Genomic DNA, 22693 nt, shown 5'->3' with positions numbered 1-22693 from the left:
TTTCTGCAACTTCTCTGAAAATTATCATATATATATATAAAATTTATGTATATTTACATGCATATATAATATTGCATTTATATTACATATATATTTATGTTTGTAAGTAAAATTTATTTTATTTTATTTTTTATTTATCTTTTTAAAAAAATTTATTTTATTTTTGATGCCATTTAAAAATTAGTGTTAATTTTCAAATATAGCTGTAGGAGGAGTGTAGATGAGGATTTGCAATGGAAGGGAAATTTTACAAGCAGTTTTTAAAGAAACTTTTTTTGAACTTCAATCCACTGGATTAATAACTCCTATCTCTTTATATGACTAATCAAATAGTGTTTCACAAAATGGAAGGTAATATTCTGGTTAATGCAAGAGGAATAAAGGCTAAATATAATTCAGTTCTGATTCACTGATAGACTATTTCAAAAAATTAAATGAATAGTTCACTGAACCATAGTAGTTACCATCTTTACACAAGGTTGCAGACATCAACACCTAGTCTCTCAAGACATTTTCATCGGCATCCCAGTATTCCTCTGCTATGCTATAAAAGTTTCCTAGCTCCAAGCAGGTGTTGCCTTGCCAGACTAGTTAGAGCATAATGCACTATTATCCAGATTAAAACAATCCACTGGAATAACTCATATGGAGTGTGAATAATCACTGAGTTTTCCAAGCACAGTGGGCAGAAGAAACATAAGGATATTGACAGTGTATCTTCAAGCCCCATGACATTGGTACAAACTGCCTGAAAATGCTACCAGTTAGTCCAACCTGATGTACAAGCCTGTATAGTGGCAGAAGCTTTGTAATAACAAAATTATAGAAAGGAAAATTACCCCAGGCTGTGGGCCTTGTCTTAATACTACTTGCAAAAAAAAAAAAAAAAAAAAAAAAAGAAGAAGAAAAAAGAAAACAAGAAAAAAAGCCAGAACCCATGACATCACATCACATCCATTCACAGATATTTATTAAGCACCTCCTACTACTCCAGGCACTATGCACTGGGGGTGCAATAATGAGTAATACAAAGTCCTGCCCTCATGGGGTATGTGATCTTCTGAAAGACGATCCAGCCAAGCAAAAATATATTATTCACTTCCTATGTTAGGAATCGGATAAAGAAATTGTTATCTACTATTTCATTTAATCGTAACCAACCTCATAAGATTATATTAATCTATTCAGACTGCTATAGCTTGGCTTATAAACAACAGAAATTTATTTCTCACAGTGCAAAGGTTGGAAGTCTGAGATCAGGGTGCCAGCAGGGTCGAGTTCGAGTTCTGATGAGGGACCTCTTGGTGGCAGATTGCTGACTTCTTGAATGCTCACGTGGCTGAAGGCAAAGACCAGCAAGTTCTCCCCTGACACTTACAAAGGCACTGAAGCCATTATGAGAACTCTGCTATGATACCTCATCTGATCCTCATTACCTCTCAAAACCCCAACCTCCTACTACCATCACATTGGGGGGGATAGGCTTTCAACATATGAGTTTAGGGGAGATACAGACATTCAGTCCATAACAAAGATACCACTAATATTCCCATTTGAACAGTCAAAAAGCTGTGTAAAATAGAGTCAGAATTTGAACTTAATTTTATGTAACTCCATAAAAACAACCAAATTCTGTGGAGTATACCGTCTATCTATCATCTATCTATCATCTATCCATCATTTTTGTCAATATTTTTCAAGAATGTTTCTTTACCTCTATGAGGAAAATGTATAAACAGAAACCATGTGATTACTAGTTGCTACATGAACAACTTGAAGTATAAGTTGTTATACTTCAGCTATAAAAAACATATTCAAGAGCAATCCTATGTGGGCTGGACAAGTCAGAAAAGGTTTCATAGAGGGATGACTGGGAATTTTTGTTGTTGTTAAGGTAGAGTTGACATACAATGTTACATTAGTTTCAGATGTACAACATGGAGATTTGCCAGTTCTATACATGAAGTTATGCTCACCCAGATAAGTACAGTTTTCATCTGTCACCATATAACGTTATTATAATATTATTGATTATATTCTCCATGCTGTAATTTTCATCTCCATGACTTATTTATTTTATAACTGGAAGTCTATACTTCTTAATCCCCTTTACCTGTTTCAGCCGCCTCCCCTCTGGCAACCACCAGTTTGTTCTGTTTTTATGGGCCTGTTTTCCTTTGTTTTGTTTTTCAGATTCTATATATAACTGAAATCACATGGTGTTTGTCTTTCTCTGTCTGACTTATTTCATTTAGAATAAAATAGGTCTAGGTCTAAGTCCCTCCATGTTATTGTAAATGGCAAAATCTTATTTTTTTAATGACCGAGTAATATTTCATTGTATACACACACACACACACACACACACACACACACACACACACCCCTCACATTTTTAAAAGATTTTATTTAATTCCAGTTTGTTAACTTAAAGTGCAATATTTGTTTCAGGTATTGGTAGAATTAGCCCAGGAAGCCATCCAGCTGTAGACTTTTGTTGTTGGGAGATATTTGAATATGGATTCAATTTCTTTGCTGATTAATGCTGATTAATGTTCATGTTTTCTATTTCTTGTTTGAGTTTTGGCAGTTTATATGTTTGTAAGTATTTATTAATTTCTTCCAGATTGTCCAATTTTTGGCATACAGTTTTTCATATTGTAGTTGTATTTCTGTAATGCTGGTTGTTATTTCTTCTCTCTGATTTTATTTATTTGGGTCCTTTCTCTTTTCTTTTTGATAAGTTTGGCTAGAGGTTTATCAGTTTTATTAATTTTTCTAAAGATCCAGCTTCTGGTTTTAATGATTTGTTCTATTGTTGTTTTTTTTAGTTTCTATATCATTTATTTCTGCTCTAATCTTTATTATTTCCTCCTTCTGCTGGCTTTAGGCTTCATTTGTAAGTCTTTTTCTAGCTCCTTTAAGTGTAAGGTTAAATTGTTTATTTGAGATTTTTCTTATTTCTTGAGGTAGACCTATATTGCTATTTACTTCCTTCTTTGGACCACTTTGTTGCCTCTCAAAGGTTTTGGACTGTTGTGTTTCATTTTCATCTGTTTCCATGTATTTTTTAATTTCTTTGTCGACCCATTCATTCTCTAGTAGGATATTCTTTCACCTCCCTTCATTTGGGGGTCTTTCCAAATTTTTTCTTGTGGTGATTTCTAGTTTCATAGTGTTGTGATCAGAAAACATGTGTTGTATGGTCTCTGTCTTTTTGTATTTATTGAGGCCTATTTTGTGACTTAGTATGTAATCTGTTTGGGGGAATTTCCCATGTGCACTTGAAAAGAATGGGTGTTCTGCTGCTTTAGGATGGAATGTTCTGAATAGATCTGTTAAGTCCCTCTGGTTCAGTGTGTCATTCAAAGCCATTGTTTCCTTGTTGATTTTCTGTTTAGAATCTTTAAATTGTTATGTTATTATGTATTAGTTCCTTTATTTTTGTTACTAATTGTTTTATATATTTGGGGGTTGCCATGTTGGGTGCATAAATATTTACAACTGTTATATCTTCTTGTTGGATTATCCCCTTTATGATTATATAATGCCCTTCCTTGTCTCTTTTTATAATCTTTGTTTTAAAGTCTAGTTTATCTGATGCAAGTTTTGCTACTCTGGATTTCTTTTGACACCTATTTGCATGATAAATGTTTCTCTACCTCCTCTCTTTCAATCTGCAGGTGTCTTTAGATTTAAAATGAGTCTCTCTAAGGCAGCATATAGATGAATCTTGTTTTCTTATCCATTCTGACACCCTATGTCTTTTGATTGGAGTATTTAGTCAATTTATAGTCAAAGTAATTATTGATAGATTTGTGTTATTGCTATTTTATTACTTGTTTTGTCATTGCTTCTGGAGATTTTCTCTGACCCTTTCTTGTCTCTTTCACTTTTAGTTTCTCTATTACACTCAAAGAGTTCACTCTTATATTTCTTGCAGAGCTGGTTTAGTGTCACGAACTCCTTTAGTTTTTGTTTGTCTTTAGCTTTGAAACTCTTTACTTCTCCTTCTATTCTGAATGATGGCCTTGCTGGATAGAGTATTCTTGGCTGCAGATTTTTCCCATTTAGCACTTTGAATATATCATGCCACTTCCTTCTGGCTTGCCAAGTTTCTGTTGAGAAATCTCCAGCTAGCCTTATGGGTTTTCCCTTGTAAGTTAAGGACTTCTTTTGTCTTGCCTCTTTTAAGATTTTTCCTCTATAAGTATACTTTGCAAATTTAATTACAATATGTCTTGGTGTTGGTCTGCTTTTTTTGATCTTGATGGGCATTCTCTGTGCCTCCCAGATCTGGATGTCTGTTTGTTCCCAGATCAGGAAAGTTTTCAGCTATTATTTCTTGAAATAAATTTTCTTCTTCTTCTAGGACTCCTATAATATGAAAGTTATTATTTTTGATGGAGTCACTGAGTTCCCTAAGTCTATTCTCATGTTCCATAATTATTCTTTCGCTCTTTTATTCAGCCTCATTATTTTCCATTATTTTATACTTTAAGTCATTAATTTGTTCTTTTTCTTCTTCCAGTCTGCTGTTCATTGTATCAAGCCTGTTTCTAAGCTTATTAATTATATTCTTCACCTCTAATTCTTTTTTAACTCTTTTATCTCTGTGGTAAGGGTTTCACTGATGTCTTCCACTCTTTTCTCAAGTCCAGTGAATAAAAATCACTTCTTTACCTATTCATTTATTGATGGATACTTAGGTTGCTTCTATATCTTGGCTATTGTAAATAATGCTGCAATATGCATAAGGGTGCATATAGCTTTTCAAACTAGTGTTTTTGTTTTCTTTGGGTAAATACCTAGTAGTGGAATTGCTGGATCATATGGTAGCTCTATTTTTAATTACTTGAGGAAATTGCATACTGTTTTCCACAGTGGCTGCACCAACTTACATTCCCAAAAGCAGTGCACAAGGGTTTCCTTTTATCCACATCCTTGACAACACTTGTTATTTTTGTGTTTTTGATTTTAGCCATTCTGACAGGTGTGAAGTGATAACTCTTTGTGGCTTTGATTTGTATTTCCCTGATGATGAGTGATGTTGAGCATCTTTTTATATGTCTGTTGGTTATCTGTATGTCTTCTTTGAAAAAATAGCTATTCAGGACCTCTTTGCATTTTAAAAATTATTTTTTTGGTGCTGAGTTGTATAAATATAAATTTTGAATATTAATCCCATATCTAATATATCATTTGCAAATATTTTCTTCCATTCAGTAGATTGTATTTTATGCTGTTGATGGTTTTTTGTTGTCATTCTTGTGCAAAAGCTTTTTATTTTGGTGTAGTTCTATAGTATATTTTTGCTTTTGTTGCACTTACCTGTGGAGACATCTAGGAAAATGTTGCCAGGGCCAGTGTTCAGGACAGTACTGCCTATGTTTTCTTCTAAGAGTTTTATGGTTTCAGGTCTCACGTTTAGGTCTTTAACCCATCTTGGGTTTCTTTTCATGTGTGGTATAAGAAAGTGGTTCAGTTTTATTCTTTTGCATGTAGCTTTCCAGTTTCCCCAACAACATTCATTGAAGAAACTGTCTTTTCCTCTTTATGCATTCTTGCATTCTTATAGATTAATTGATGATATAAGTGTGTGGTTTGTTTCTGGGATCTCCATCCTGTTCAATTGATCTGTGTTATAATAATCAAAAAAGTATGGTATTGGCACAAAAATAGACATATAGATCAACAGGAAATTCTTTTATTGTCACCGCTTGGAATTCCTCATAACTTACACTATCTTCACAGTAATTTTAAAATCAAAGACATATGATAGATTCAATATTTTCCTTGTTATTTAGATGTTCAAACACAATCAGAACTACTGTTTCCAGCTTTACATATGGAGTTTTGTCAGGTTAAGATAACAAGAACAGGGCCCCTGAATAGCACAGTTGTTAGGTGTCTGTCTTCGTCTCAGGTTGTGGTCCCAGGGTCCTGGGATTGAGCTCCACATTGGCCTCCCTACTCTGTAGGAAGACTGCTTCTCCCTCTCCCACTCCCCCTGCTTGTGGTCCTTCTCTTCCTGTCTCTCTCTCTCTGTCAAATAAATAAATAAATAAATAAACTTAAAAAAAAAAGCTCATAATAACAATTATTTCTGTGACTTTAGCATGGCAAAGCACTAACCTAGCTACTTAATATTCAGTCCTTCTGGCAACCAAATGAGTCTGTTATTCTTTTTTTTTTTAATTTTATTTTTTATAAACATATAATATATTTTTATCCCCAGGGGTACAGGTCTGTGAATCGCCAGGTTTACACACTTCACAGCACTCACCATAGCACATACCCTCCTCAATGTCCATAACCCCACCCCCCCTCTCCCACCCCCCTCCCCCCATCAACCCTCAGTTTGTTTTGTGAGATTAAGAGTCACTTATGGTTTGGCTCCCTCCCAATCCCATCTTGTTTCATTTACTCTTCTCCTAGCCCCTTAACCCCCCATGTTGCATCTCCTCTCCCTCATATCAGAGAGATCATATGATAGTTGTCTTTCTCCGATTGACTTATTTCGCTAAGCATGATACCCTCTAGTTCCATCCACATCATCGCAAATGGCAAGATTTCATTTCTTTTGATGGCTGCATAGTATTCCATTGTATATATATACCACTTCTTCTTTATCCATTCGTCTGTTGATGGACATCTAGGTTCTTTCCAGAGTTTGGCTATTGTAGACATTGCTGCTATAAACATTCGGGTGCACGTAACCCTTCGGCTCACTACGTTTGTATCTTTAGGGTAAATACCCAGCAGTGCAATTGCTGGGTCATAGGGTAGTTCTATTTTCAACATTTTGAGGAACCTCCATGCTGTTTTCCAGAGTGGTTGCACCAGCTTGCATTCCCACCAACAGTGTAGGAGGGTTCCCCTTTCTCCGCATCCTCGCCAGCATCTGTCATTTCCTGACTTGTTAATTTTAGCCATTCTGACTGGTGTGAGGTGGTATCTCATTGTGGTTTTGATTTGTATTTCCCTGATGCCGAGTGATGTGGAGCACTTTTTCATGTGTCTGTTGGCCATCTGGATGTCTTCTTTGCAGAAATGTCTGTTCATGTCCTCTGCCCATTTCTTGATTGGATTCTTTGTTCTTTGGGTGTTGAGTTTGCTAAGTTCTTTATAGATTTTGGACGCTAGCCCTTTATCTGATATGTCATTTGCAAATATCTTCTCCCATTCTGTCAGTTGTCTTTTGGTTTTGTTAACTGTTTCCTTTGCTGTGCAAAAGCTTTTGATCTTGATGAAATCCCAATAGTTCATTTTTGCCCTTGCTTCCCTTGCCTTTGGCGATGTTCCTAGGAAGATGTTGCTGCGGCTGAGGTCGAAGAGTTTGCCTGACTGTGTTCTCCTCAAGGATTTTGATGGATTCCTTTCTCACATTGAGATCCTTCATCCATTTTGAGTCTATTTTCGTGTGTGGTGTAAGGAAATGATCCAATTTCATTTTTCTGCATGTGGCTGTCCAATTTTCCCAACACCATTTATTGAAGAGTCTGTCTTTTTTCCATTGGACATTCTTTCCTGCTTTGTCGAAGATTAGTTGACCATAGAGTTGAGGGTCTATTTCTGGGCTCTCTATTCTGTTCCATTGATCTATGTGTCTGTTTTTGTGCCAGTACCATGCTGTCTTGATGATGACAGCTTTGTAATAGAGCTTGAAGTCCGGAATTGTGATGCCACCAACTTTGGCTTTCTTTTTCAATATTGCTTTGGCTATTCGAGGTCTTTTCTGGTTCCATATAAATTTTAGGATTATTTGTTCCATTTCTTTGAAAAAAAGTGGATGGTACTTTGATAGGAATTGCATTAAATGTGTAGATTGCTTTAGGTAGCATAGACGTTTTCACAATATTTATTCTTCCAATCCAGGAGCATGGAACATTTTTCCATTTCTTTGTGTCTTCCTCAATTTCTTTCATGAGTACTTTATAGTTTTCTGTGTATAGATTCTTAGTCTCTTTGGTTAGGTTTATTCCTAGGTATCTTATAGTTTTGGGTGCAATTGTAAATGGGATGGACTCCTTAATTTCTCTTTCTTCCGTCTTGTTGTTGGTGTAGAGAAATGCAACTGATTTCTGTGCATTGATTTTATATCCTGACACTTTACTGAATTCCTGTACAAGTTCTAGCCGTTTTGGAGTAGAGTCTTTTGGGTTTTCCACATATAGTATCATATCATCTGCAAAGAGTGATAGTTTGACTTCTTCTTTGCCGATTTGGATGCCTTTAATTTCCTTTGTTGTCTGATGCTGAGGCTAGGACTTCTAGTACTATGTTGAATAGCAGTGATGATAACGGACATCCCTGCCGTGTTCCTGACCTTAGCGGAAAAGCTTTCAGTTTTTCTCCATTGAGAATGATATTTGCGGTGGGTTTTTCATAGATGGCTTTGATAATATTGAGGTATGTGTCCTCTATCCCTACACTTTGAAGAGTTTTGATCAGGAAGGGATGCTGTACTTTGTCAAATGCTTTTTCAGCATCTATGGAGAGTATCATATGGTTCTTGTTCTTTCTTTTATTAATGTGTTGTATCACATTGATTGATTTGCGGATGTTGAACCAACCTTGCAGCCCTGGAATAAATCCCACTTGGTCGTGGTGAATAATCCTTTTAGTGTACTGTTGAATCCTATTGGCTAGTATTTTGGTGAGAATTTTTGCATCTGTGTTCATCAAGGATATTGGTCTGTAGTTCTCTTTTTTGATGGGATCCTTGTCTGGTTTTGGGATCAAGGTGATGCTGGCCTCATAAAATGAGTTTGGAAGTTTTCCTTCCATTTCTATTTTTTGGAACAGTTTCAGGAGAATAGGAATTAGTTCTTCTTTAAATGTTTGGTAGAATTCCCCCGGGAAGCCGTCTGGCCCTGGGCTTTTGTTTGTTTGGAGATTTTTGATGACTGTTTCAATCTCCTTACTGGTTATGGGTCTGTTCAGGCTTTCTATTTCTTCCTGGTTCAGTTGTGGTAGTTTATATGTCTCTAGGAATGCATCCATTTCTTCCAGATTGTCAAATTTGTTGGCGTAGAGTTGCTCATAGTATGTTCTTATAATTGTCTGTATTTCTTTGGTGTTAGTTGTGATCTCTCCTCTTTCATTCATGATTTTATTTATTTGGGTCCTTTCTCTTTTCTTTTTGATAAGTCTGGCCAAGGGTTTATCAATCTTATTAATTCTTTCAAAGAACCAGCTCCTAGTTTTGTTGATTTGTTCTATTGTTTTTTTGGTTTCTATTTCATTGATTTCTGCTCTGATCTTTATGATTTCTCTTCTCCTGCTGGGTTTAGGGTTTCTTTCTTGTTCTTTCTCCAGCTCCTTTAGGTGTAGGGTTAGGTTGTGTATCTGAGACCTTTCTTGTTTCTTGAGAAAGGCTTGTACTGCTATATATTTTTCTCTCAGGACTGCCTTTGTTGTGTCCCACAGATTCTGAACCGTTGTGTTTTCATTATCATTTGTTTCCATGAATTTTTTCAATTCTTCTTTAATTTCCTGGTTGACCCATTCATTCTTTAGAAGGATGCTGTTTAGTCTCCATGTATTTGGGTTCTTTCCAAATTTCCTCTTGTGATTGAGTTCTAGCTTCAGAGCATTGTGGTCTGAAAATATGCAGGGAATGATCCCAATCTTTTGATACCGGTTGAGACCTGATTTAGGACCAAGAATGTGATCTATTCTGGAGAATGTTCCATGTGCACTAGAGAAGAATGTGTATTCTGTTGCTTTGGGATCATATGTTCTGAATATATCCGTGATGTCCATCTGGTCCAGTGTGTCATTTAAGGCCTTGATTTCCTTGTTGATCTTTTGCTTGGATGATCTGTCCATTTCAGTGAGGGGAGTGTTAAAGTCCCCTACTATTATTGTATTATTGTCGATGTGTTTCTTTGATTTTGTTATTAATTGGTTTATATAGTTGGCTGCTCCCACGTTAGGGGCATAGATATTTAAAATTGTTAGATCTTCTTGTTGGACAGTTCCTTTGAGTATGATATAGTGTCCTTCCTCATCTCTTATTATAGTCTTTGGCTTAAAATCTAATTGATCTGATATAAGGATTGCCACTCCTGCTTTCTTCTGATGTCCATTAGCATGGTAAATTCTTTTCTACCCCCTCACTTTAAACCTGGAGGTGTCTTCAGGTTTAAGATGAGTTTCTTGTAGGCAACATATAGATGGGTTTTGTTTTTTTATCCATTCTGATACCCTGTGTCTTTTGATTGGGGCATTTAGCCCATTAACATTCAGGGTAAGTATTGAGAGATATGAATTTAGTGCCATTGTATTGCCTGTAAGGTGACTGTTATTGTATATTGTCTCTGTTTCTTTCTCATCTACTACTTTTAGGGTCTCTCTTTGCTTTAGGACCCCTTTCAATATTTCCTGTAGAGCTGGTTTGGTATTTGCAAATTCTTTCAGTTTTTGTTTGTCCTGGAAGCTTTTAATCTCTCCTTCTACTTTCAATGATAGCCTAGCTGGATATAGTATTCTTAGCTGCATGTTTTTCTCGTTTAGTACTCTGAATATATCATGCCAGCTCTTTCTGGCCTGCCAGGTCTCTGTGGATAAGTCTGCTGCCAATCTAATATTTTTACCATTGTAAGTTACAGACTTCTTTTCCCCGGCTGCTTTCAGGATCTTCTCTTTGTCACTAAGACTTGTAAATTTTACTATTAGGTGATGGGGTTTGGACCTATTCTTATTGATTTTGAGGGGGGTTCTCTGAACCTCCTGGATTTTGATGCTTGTTCCCTTTGCCATCTTGGGGAAATTCTCTCCAATAATTCTCTCCAATATATACCTTCTGCTCCCCTCTCTGTTTCCTCTTCTTCTGGAATCCCAATTATTCTAATGTTGTTTCATCTTATGGTGTCACTTATCTCTCGAATTCTCCCCTCGTGGTCCAGTAGCTGTTTGTCCCTCTTTTGCTCAGCTTCTTTATTCTCTGTCATTTGGTCTTCTATATCGCTAATTCTTTCTTCTGCCTCATTTATCCTAGCAGGGAGAGCCTTCATTTTTTATTGCACCTCATTAATAGCTTTTTTGATTTCAACTTGGTTAGATTTTAGTTCTTTTATTTCTCCAGAAAGGGCTTTTATATCTCCTGAGAGGGTTTCTCTAATATCTTCCATGCCTTTTTCGAGCCCGGCTAGAACCTTGAGAATCATCATTTTGACCTCTAGATCTACATATTACCAATGTCTGTATTGATTAGGTCCCTAGCCTTTGGTACTGCCTCTTGTTCTTTTTTTTTTGTGGTGAGGTTTCCGCCTTGTCATTTTGTCCAGATAAGAGTATATGAAGGAGCAATAAAATACTAAAAGGGTGGCAACAACCCCGGGAAAATATGCTTTAGCCAAATCAGAAGAGATCCCAAATCGTGAGGGGGGGACAAAGGGGATAAAAAGGGGTTCAGAAGAAAAAAAAAAAAAGAAACAATTAAAAAAAGAAAACCAATAAAGAAAAAATATAAAAAGGAAAAAATATATATATATTAGATAAACTAGTTAAAAAATGTTAAAAAAGAAAAGGGTAAAAGTTAAAAAAATTTAGCAGAAGAAGAGAAAAAAAATTGAAAAAGAAAAAAAAATTAAATTAACTGCAAGGCTAAAGAATTATGGGGAGAAAGCCATGAGTTCTGTGCTTTGCTTTCTCCTCCTCTGGAATTCAGCTGCTCCTCTTGGTATTGAAACTGCACTCCTTGGTAGGTGAACTTGGTCCTGGCTGGGTTTCTTGTTGATCTTCTGGGGGAGGGGCCTGTTGTAGTGATTCTCAAGTGTCTTTGCCCCAGGCGGAGTTGCACCGCCCTTACCGGGGGCTGGGCTGAGTAATCCGCTCGGGTTTGCTTTCGGGAGCTTTTGTTCCCTGAGTGCTTTCCGTTGAGTTCCGGGAGTTCTAATACCTGTAAGCTCTGCGACACTCAGACACCCCCGATCCTTCTGTGACCCTGCGGGACCTGAGGCCAAGCTGACCCCGCCTGGGCTTCACCCCGGTTAAGCCTCTGCAGCAATGTCCCTCGGCGGAACTGACTTTTAAAAGTCCTGATTTTGTGCTCCGTTGCTCCGCCGCTGGGCACACAAACTACCTTTTTCTTTTATGCAGTAGAGACTCAGATTTGCTTCCCAGTCTGTCTCTACCCCAGCTGCCAGCTACCAGCCACTAGCCACTGAGACAAGCTGGGGAGTGGAAATGGGATGGAAGAGAGAACAACTTCTATATATTCTAATTACCCTGATTGGAAAGATTATAGGCTTGAAAATAGGTCAAATATCTACTCCCCCTCTATTATGAGAAACAAATTCACAAATTTTAAATAGTCACATAGGCCAAATTACATTTTCATTACATTTTCTAAGAGGTTTTGAAATTAGATAGGTGCTTGTGTTTCAGCTCTGCCATGGGTTCATTGTGTTTTAAGACCCACTTCTAGGTTTTGTCTTCAGAGAGAGAGAGAGAGAGCACACAATATCACCTGTACACCCCTGGCACACACACACACATATACACACACACAAACTTCTTTCTCTCCTGCTTGCTGGAATGTAGTTATGAGCTATTTTGTACATTGTGAACCAGAGCTTAGAGGTGGTTGGGAAATAAATCAACAACGAGCCTATGATCCTGACCCTGGGATACTATCATAGGCCTGATCTGCTTTCACTTTGACAGTAACACGGGAGAGAAATAGAATTCTATCTTTTAGAAGTAACTTAATTGATATCTTCTCCATAAAACCACTCTCCTACCTCACTTGCTCCAGCACGCATAGCTCTAGCAATCCTGTTCTTTCTCCTATATGATAAAGTTTTAACTCCCTCCTTGAGTTTCTCCATCATTATACAAACATACTGTTAGTCTTACTATCTTAAAAAAAAAAAAAACTTTTCATGAACCTCCTTCCTCTTCCAATTGTCACTTCTCTCTTGTCCTTTATAGATAAACTCCTTTTCATCTCTACTGCGTGTTTCCACACGAGTCAGGGTACTCTTATCAATCCACCAAAATTGCTCTTATCAAGGTTGCCAGAGACTGCCATATTGCTAAATCTAAGAGTCAACTTATGCTCCTACTTGAGGACATTTGCTTTTAATTTTTCTTCTTACTTTGAACCATTCTTCTCCAGATATCATTAGAGTTTACCTCTTGTTCCCCTCAGGGTTTTCTCCAATGTCACCTTCCCTGAAATGTTTTCCTTGACTGCCTTATTTAAAGTCTTCAATCAACTACAAACTATCCCACTTTACTGACTTATTTTTCTCTATAGCATTTGCTACCATCTATTACACATTATCCATTTTTATTTTATTTATTACTTAGCCCAACCCATGACAACAAGATAAGCTCCTCTAAGGTAAGCATTTTATCTGTCATGTTCACTGTCGTATCTCTAAGCCTAGATGTAGTAGATATTGAACAATTGAATGAATGAACAGATACATATTGAGAATTTATTAGGTGTCATTCACCATGCTAGGTACTATGATGATAAAGTGAACAAGATAGATGGGGTCTCCCCTTTAAAAATCTTTATGATCTATTTCATTCAATTTCTATACTACATGAAAAATGCTCTGGAGATGTATAATGGAAATATGCAGAAGAAATATAGAACCTAAAATTGAGGCATCAAGGAGAGCCATGATATAAACCAGTGAAGAAAGTCCTAGAATCAATCCTAGAACCTTAAAGACCAGTAGAAGTCATCCCTGAAAAATGAATGGGAGGGAAAGGGGTGTGGTGGCAGGAAGGGTATAAATCTAGGCAAAAGGAATTGGTTTAAGTGAGACTGCTATGCTGCAAGAACTTCTAGGAGTTCAGGGTCCACTGGAACACAGAGGATAAAACAGAAGTGATGAAAGAGGAGATGGCATTATATAGTAATTAAGATTAGGGCTCAAAAGACTAACTGCTTGAATTTGAAACTTCATTGTGCCACTTACCCATTCGTGTGTGGAGGCAAATTATTTAATCTCTCTGTGCTTCAGTTTACTTACCTGTGAAAGGGAAAAATGGTATCCTACTTGGTGTTCTGAGTATTATATGAGATTTAAATGTAAAGAATACAGCATCAAGTCTGATAAACAAGAAATCCTTGGTAAATGCTGCTTGATATTGTGGTTGTTCAACTTGGTAAATGATCAGAGAAGAGATTATTATGGTTCTTGAAGCTCATGTCCAGGAACTAGGTAACCCATCTACTTCCAACAATCTGTGAGACATTATGTATTGCTAGTTTAATCATTTTGTGATTTTATCATAAATACTACAAATACACACATTTCCATGATATTAAATAGAAGACTGATAAACTGGCTTCATGTTAGCTCAAGGAGAAGTGGGGGTTGATTGGGGGCAGGGGATTGTGCACTATCTTAATTAAAGTTCTTGCTGAAAACACAATTCATTTTATCTACAGAGATATATTTTAGGAGCATGCTTGTGGTAACATACAACAAAACTTAACAAATCATAGGCAATTGAAACAATGCAAAAATGAATATAATCATATTTATTTATTTATTGTATTATATTTTTTATTTTATTTAAGCTGATTTTTAAATTTATTATTTATTTAAGCTAAGATTTTATTGCAGTCTATATCTTTTAAATAGTCACCTGAAGTTTGTTAAAATTAAATTCTGGGACAATGTTAAAATGTATCTTCATGGGCACGTTGGGGGCTCAGTTGGTTAAGCCACTGCCTTAGGTAAGGTCATGAGCTCGGAGTCCTGGGATCGAGTCCTGCATCGGGCTCCCAACTCTGCAGGGAGTCTGCTTCTCCCTCTGACCTTCTCCCCTTTCGTGCTCTCTCTCACTCTTTCTCTCTCTCAAGTAAATAAATAAAATCTTTAAAAAAAAAATGTATCTTCTCCATATCCCATCTAGTAACCTTTACCCGTTATAGGAAAGAGACAATTCAGTTTCAGTGTATTTAGAGCCTAAATCATTGGAATAATTACCTTAATTCTCCAGTAAAAGAAAGGTATCTTAAAAGGGATCTTTGATTGACATGTGTCTGCATTTTTTAGAAAAAGACATAGACAAAAGAGATAATGTAATGATTGACTTTTACTGCGTGACACAATGTGGGCCGTCAAGGGCCCAAACCCTGGAGATGTGGAATACCTTACTGCAAACTCTTTTCTGGTCACTTAAAAGGCTCTCCTCACTTCCTATTAATTACATGTCAACTGTGCAACTAACTAGCAGTGAAACTGAACATCTATTTCTAAGAGGGTAGAAGGGTTATTTTTAAGCTTCGTTAAATCCTTTGTGCTTTCTCTTGCTCATTTGTTGTGTTGTCTGCTTTTGGCACAGAAGTGTCAACAGGTGTAACAAAGTTTAAATGGATGCATAATGCCAACTGCTTCTCTAACTCTGGCATGAGAAAGGACCTCCTGTAAGAAGAGCTGCCTCCTGAAGCATTTTGTTAGCTGTCATGGGCTGGAACTTCTGTCAGCCTACAAGAGGCCAGCCAACTTATGAGTAGGAAACCTACCATCTAAACAGACGGGCATTGGTTTGGCAGCCAAGAGGCCAAGTGTATAAAGTGAACGTAGGTATCAAGGCTTCCTTTCCAACTGAGCTCATGGAGAAGTCTGTTTGTCCTGATATCGTATAAGCTGCTCTGATGGGTTTGATCAGTTTTTAAAAGGCACAAACGACATTAAATACTTATCACAATAATATTTCAATACCTTTAATTTGATTGATTATTAAAACTGATTAAGAAAACTAGAAAATTAAACTGAGACAGAATTTGTAAAAGATTTAAATCCATAGAAACTAGTTTATGTACTGATATGCCATATTTTCATGTGATGAAGCTAGAACTTACGATGATGTATATTGTCCCCTTAGACAACAAGTATTCTGAGGCCAGGGAGAGTTTTCAGGGTATGTCTGTGATAAAACATGCAACAATACTCAATAAATGATAGGCAATTGAATGAGTACAAGTAATGCATATGAGTTTCTAAGTAAAAACTCTATGAGGGAAGGGGCCTTGAAAGTCCTACTGCTGCTACTTTTCTCAGTGCTTAATAAATGCTTGGGGAATGAAAGTATAACAATATAATTCTCTGCTTACTATGTAACATGTGTTTTTCATGTTTCAAATAAATTCAATGTAATACTTAAAACATGAGACAGAGTGAACTTGATTAAATCTCTGATGATTCAGAGGGTACTTAAAAAACTCACAATATGAATGTGTGGATATTTGAAAAAAAATGTGTGGATATTTGAATGAAATCTGTGCTGACTTAAAATTTGCATTTGCAAATTTTGTCAATGTCAAGGATATAAGATTGACCTCATGTTTATTTTCAATATATGCAAACAGATAAATACAGAAGTAATTATATCCACAGGCTGGTGCATATATTGCCTAGCTCTGTCCCTTAAGATATACTCAAAACAGTGACACCTACTAGCAATAATCCCACCTAACACCCAGATCTTGGTTTCTAAATACCATTCTCTAATAAAAGGAGAGAGGGTTCCTTGGAGAATTGATTGATTCTAGGCCTGGGCCAGGAAATAAAAGTGAGCCTGGAGCCTTAAGGAAGTGTTTAAGGAAAGAAATATTAAAAAAAAAAAAAAAAAGAAAAAGAAAGATGGGATCATTTTATAAGGACATTAGAGTCAACTTAAAAGAGACACCAATGGCCAACTCTGTAGCATTTTGAGCAAGAAATGAATAATAACCATAGTGGATTATAAGGCAAGAATAAAATTAAATGATCATGGATCCATATTGATATATTATTAATTAATAAATAAATGCTGAAGAAAGTTTACATTTTCCTCATAGAATTCCCAGTACTAAATGTACATGGAATGAGGGAAGTAGAAAATCACAGTTAGAGTATAGCAGTAATTGCATCAGGCAAACCTATTGATGAATGCCAAAATTGGGTAAAACATAAAGGAGAAACAGGATGTTTGCATAGCCTCAAAATATCTTTCCCCATATATTTATCAGTTGTTAAATATTGTATGATACTTCTTCCTCCAGGGGTGGGGAGAGGTGGTATTTTCTTCTCATCCCTTGAGTATAGGCTGGACTTAGTAACTTGCTTCCAAAGAATAGAATTTGGTAATTGTGGGTTTTATTTTAAAGTAAACTGTATGCCTCACATGGGCTTGAACTCATGACCCCGAAATTAAGAGTCTCATACTCTACCAAATGAGCCAGCCATGCACCCTGCAAAGAATAGAATTTAGAAATATAAAAATAGTGGAGAAATCAGGCAGACATCACCTTAACCAAGCAATAAAGGTTAACATCATTTCAGTAGGTCATGTTGATATATACATCCTATATGGTGTGACATGAGAAGGACAATTTACTCTGTGATGTTCTCCTCCAAATCCACAAGTTCAGCTTAATCATGAGAAGACATCAGTCAAACCTAAATAGGGCATTCTACAAAATACCTGACCAGTACTTTAGAAGTGTCAAGGTAATGAAACACAGCAAAGGACTGAGAATTATCACAGATTTGGGGACCATAGGAGACTTAAATATAGCATAGCGTACTAGAGTGTACTATGAACATATTGGGCCGTTAGTGGAAAACCTGGTGGTCTGAATGAAGTTTCTAGCTCTGCCAACACTCTCATGTTTTTGTTAATTTCTTACTTCTGAAAAATGTCCTTTGGTTAGGGTAAAATGCTAACATTAGAAGAAGTTGGGTAATGGATAGACAGGAACTTCTTTACTATCTGTACAGTTTTTCTGTAAATTTAAATTTATTTTTAACTTAAAGCTGAAAAAATTACATTAAAAATATCTATATTTACTTGCTTATTGTTTGACTTAGATTTTGAAACAGAGAGTAGAAAGTAAATATAATTTTGTTTACATGATTTTGTTTTGAAACAAAAATCTCTGTACTGTTATAAGTATTATGGAATAAATTTCAAGTGCCTTGCTAAAAACTTGATTATTGAATTTAGTTATTTATTTGAAGACATTATAATTAGGATGATCATATTCAGACCAAGCTGTAATAATGAAATATGGCTACTGAATATTTTTTCATTCTTAAGAATAATCAACTTTGCAGACTTCAGTTTTACCCACAAGCTATTATAATGATCATGTAAAGGTCACTATTTTCTTCTCTATATAAATCACAAAAATCTGAAATATATATCAAAAACTAACTTAATTTTGAACATTTCCTCAAAAATTAACCATAAACATACCCACTTTATAGCTAATGAACACTTTATAGCTAATGAATAAAATTTTTTATTTTTTTTAAATTGCATGGCAAAATACTAAAATCCTCTCCATGTCCCAGCTTTGAGCCTACCAGAATAGGACATCTGAGGAATAATGCATTGCTATAGAGTGCTTAACTCAAAAACCTCTGGGAAAAATAAGAAAAACAAAAAGAACACTTCAGAAAACTTGAGTTTCTTATATTTGTTAGGAAATGAAAAGTTATACTGGGTTTCTTGAATAGCGAGGTTTTGGCAATGATCACATAGAAAAAGTCTGGGTGGGGTCTTAGTCTAAGTTCTCTATTTCCTAGCAGCTTGAAAATTATAGGAAATGCTAAACAAATTTCCCAGATTCAAACTGCACTGAGAAAGAGCAAAAACATGAAAATATTTACTGTAATTTTTTAAACTAAGTTTTCTCCAGTTCACTACATTTCATCAGATTGGAAATTTGGGGCAAGTGGGAGATTCAGTGTACATGTTTGAATTCTGGGAAATGTGTTGATTGAGGGAGGAAGATCTAAAACAAGAATATTTCAGTGGTCTGAACTCAAACTTCTTATCCCAGTATTCGAGATCTTTTTTGTCTGACCCAAGTTTATTTTTTAAGTCATTCTGGTCAGGAAGTATTTGGTTTCAGGAGAAATAGGACCAGTCAAATAAGGTCAAACAAAAGTTTTTTTTTTTTTTTTTGGAAAGGGTGAATTAATTTTAAGGACAGAGGGACCCACATGTGGGAAATATAGGCAGGAAAATGATGGCTTAATAATTATAATAATAATAGTTACCACTGCTTACCATGTGCCTGATACTGTTCTAAAAACTTTGTGTATATTTTCTCATGTAATTCTCATGACAACTCAAAGTTGATTCATGCTACTTCACCTACTCTACAGGAAAGTTTAGTAACTTTCCCAATATCGACACATTTGTTAGAGGAATAGCTGGCATTGACTACTGGGGGTCTAGTCCCAGACACCCCACATTCAGACAGTCTACTATGTATTTCTCTGTATGTTTGGCTCCATTCCCCCACTCCCACTCCACCCTCTTCATTCATATGCCATCTGCTTTCCCATAATAACTGTATTTTGCATGTGCCTTCAGTTTGCCACAGCACTTACTCTGATTCCATGAAATTGCTGTTTTGCTTTTTAAAGCTAAATGACTCAATTTCACAATTTCCAGATTTCTGGAATAGATAATCTCATTCATCCAGCTTGTGTCAGGTGTCTAACCCTGATCCAGTCAGGTGAGGGAGAGAGAGAGAAGGAGGTAGAAAAGCAGATTTGAGTCACCTTATGCAAACATGCTAGATTTAATCCATTTAGATTCTAGATTCTTAGAATGAATTTAGATATAATGGTTAGCATCTTCTTCCATCGACTTAGTATCCTTATTTTTAAGCCCTATTCTACAAACCCTTTACAGTAGTAGGCCAGATACATTCATTAGTCTCTGAAGACATCTAAAGTGTTCTTCCAATGGTGCTTTTGCTCACAGTATTTTTCTGGCTTGAAATTTAATTTGTCCTTAAGACTTAACCCCTCTGATTATTATCAGTACCTCAAGGCCCAGACCATGTAGTACTTCCTACTTCTGAACTCCCACGTATCTTCTCTTATCATGTGCTTGGAGCTTTATCAGGTTTTCCCCTACATTGCCATTTATGGTTTTATTAGTATGGCTTTTCTCCCCACCTATACCAATTAGTCAAAACCATAACTTTCTTGAGATCACAGCCTATGTATTTAAATTTGTATTCCAACCACAATGCTAGAACTGTTGTGCATTGATCGAAGTACCTATTGAATGATGAAAGGAAGGAAGGACCAAAAAGCACAATTAGAACAGAAAGTGGAAGCTATTAGATTGAGGGGGAATATGAAGATGTTTCAAAGTTGAGTTTTCATTTCATTTGCCTCATTTTTATAATCCTTTCTAGGAATTACAAGAGAGTTTAAATTCCTGATGAGTGATTTTCCCTTTACTATTTAAGTCTCATCTAGTTCCAGGTAGATGTTGGCCATTGGTTTTATTTCAGTGTCTAACTTGTAAGAAATTGTGTTAGGTTCTTTTAAATGTTCCAATGCCAACTATAAACCTAGTAAAATTTTGTTTTGAGATTATAATATAAAACAGGAAATATATTAATTATACATTTTAAACTTGAAGTATATTTTTATCTGTGACTCCCTTAGGCCAAATCTTCAAAATCGCTAACTATTAAAAAACCACATATGTGGGGTGCCTGGGTGCTCAGTGGGTTAAGGTTCTGCCTTCAGCTCAGGTCATGGACTCAGGATCCTGGGATTGAGCCCCACATCAGGCTCCCTGCTCAGCAGGGAGCCTGCTCCCCGCCCCCAACTTTCTGCCTGCCTCTCTGTTTACTTGTGGTCTCTCTCGCTCTGTCAAATAAATAAATAAAATCTTAAAAAAAAAAAAAAAAGACCACATATCCTTCGTTATTTCCATTTCTGTTTGAAATCCTTCAGTATTTCACTGGTTAGAATACATATGGGTTAATCTTAAAAACTCATTTCAAATAGTTTGGACTTGTTTCCTTAACTCAGTTTCTGGAAATATTTATTCTCTGATGATGGATGTTGCTTTTTGGATCTGAGAACTGGTGAAGACTAGAGATGCACAGCTACAAAGCCCAGGGCAGTTTAATCTGTTCAAATAGTCATTTAGGTTTAGTTAGTTCCGGGTTCTATTTAAAGTAACCCTAGAGATTTTAGTCATAAGATGATTTTCCAGGGTTACCGCCATCCTGTTACTCAACAAAGATTAAAGGCCTGTATGGTGTCATCGTTCCAGGCTTGACCCAGAACAAAATTGCGCATATGTGGTGCTTGATGCCAATCATCTTTCCACTCAGGTCTCCAGTGCCAAGTCCTGATGGGCCTCGTGCCACATACAGCCTTGCCCCTTGACCTCCTCCCCTTTGGAAGTGTGCTGGAGTCATTCTCCTTGGTTAGGCAAACTCTATTTTTCCTTTTTCTTTTATTATTTTTTTTAAGATTTTATTTATGTATTTGACAAAGAGAGAGCACAACCAGGGGGAATGGCAGAGGCTGGGGGAGAAGCAGGCTCCCCTCCTAGCAGGGATTTCTCCACTCCAGGCTCCATCCCAGCACCCGGGATCATGACCTGAGCCAAAGGCAGGTTGCTTAACCACTGAGCCACCCAGGAGCCCCCACACTATTTAATTTTTTGTAAGAAATGTTCAATGAAGTAATACCCCTCCTAATAAGGTTTTTTTGGATTTTAAGCACCTCTAATTTCCAAGGAAGAAATATATTTTATATTGTGACCTAAGAAGAACATGCATGTATGTCAAATGAATGTTTTATGGAACAATACTTACACTTACAGCTGCAGTGAAAGTTACGGTCAATGCTGAATATGATTTTATTAATAATGAAGTGTGAGTTTATATTTAATTCCATTTCCTTAAACTACCAGTCAGAACCTACTAAATTTACCTCTAGGCCTACTAAAGGGTCACAAACAGGAATGACTTTATTGTGGGGTGTTTCTGGCCTGAAAGTGGCTTTTCAGCACACTCCAAGTTATACAAAGTGGGGGGCTGGAGAAGCAGTTCCATGATATTCACCCATGTTTTCCCCACACTTTCCCTTTGTTCGAAGTTTGGAAGAAAGTGAAAGGGACAGCAGAGAAAAGTATATATTCCTAAGGAGCACCTGAATTATCTTTTTATCATTTAGACTCCACAGAATTCTTGGGGAAGGCTTCCTTGAGCAATTAAACACTGACACGTACGTCTGTGTATCCAAATTTGGAAAAGTGATACACATGCAATTTTGCCTCCACATATCATTCTGGTCTCCTTCTTCCAGTCCAATGAGTGTACTCTTCTTGAGTGTTGCTTCCTGTGTTTTCAAATTTAAGTAGTCATTATATACAAAAGTTATTTTTTCCATGCTCATGAGGGTTGTATAACATCTAATGGGATCAGACTCCTGACTGAGTAATGAATATGGAAATTAGATAATCAAACTACAGTAGAAGGTTGAAATGAACCCCAAGACCTTACACTAATAAAGCTGAAGGATGTGGGTAATTTTGTGTCAATGAGTGAGAGTGTGTGGTCATAGTTACAAAGGACGTGTGTGTGTGTGTGTGTGTGTGTGTGTTTGATCCAGTAGTTTTTACAATTGTTTTGACCTCTTATGATTGAGTACCACTATGAGTAGCTTCTAACCTAATGACTGAGAGGTACCTTGGACCTGATGAAAAATATTTCTGCAATTTACTTAAAAATCTTAAGTAGCTATACTCCTAATTTAGGAATTGTTGTTGTTGTTGTTTTTAGGGAACCAGCCAAGGTAGCTCATATTCTGTGATCAGATTCATCCAATTTTAAATCCACCGAATCAATAAGCCAGGTGTAGCCAAGCAGTGAACAACATTTATTACCATGCTT

The sequence above is a fragment of the Enhydra lutris genome, unplaced genomic scaffold (genome assembly GCF_002288905.1).
Source record: "Enhydra lutris kenyoni isolate GAN:26980312 unplaced genomic scaffold, ASM228890v2 scaffoldscaffold9, whole genome shotgun sequence".
Taxonomy (NCBI): Eukaryota; Metazoa; Chordata; class Mammalia; order Carnivora; family Mustelidae; genus Enhydra; species Enhydra lutris.
This window is presented reverse-complemented; position numbering follows the sequence as displayed.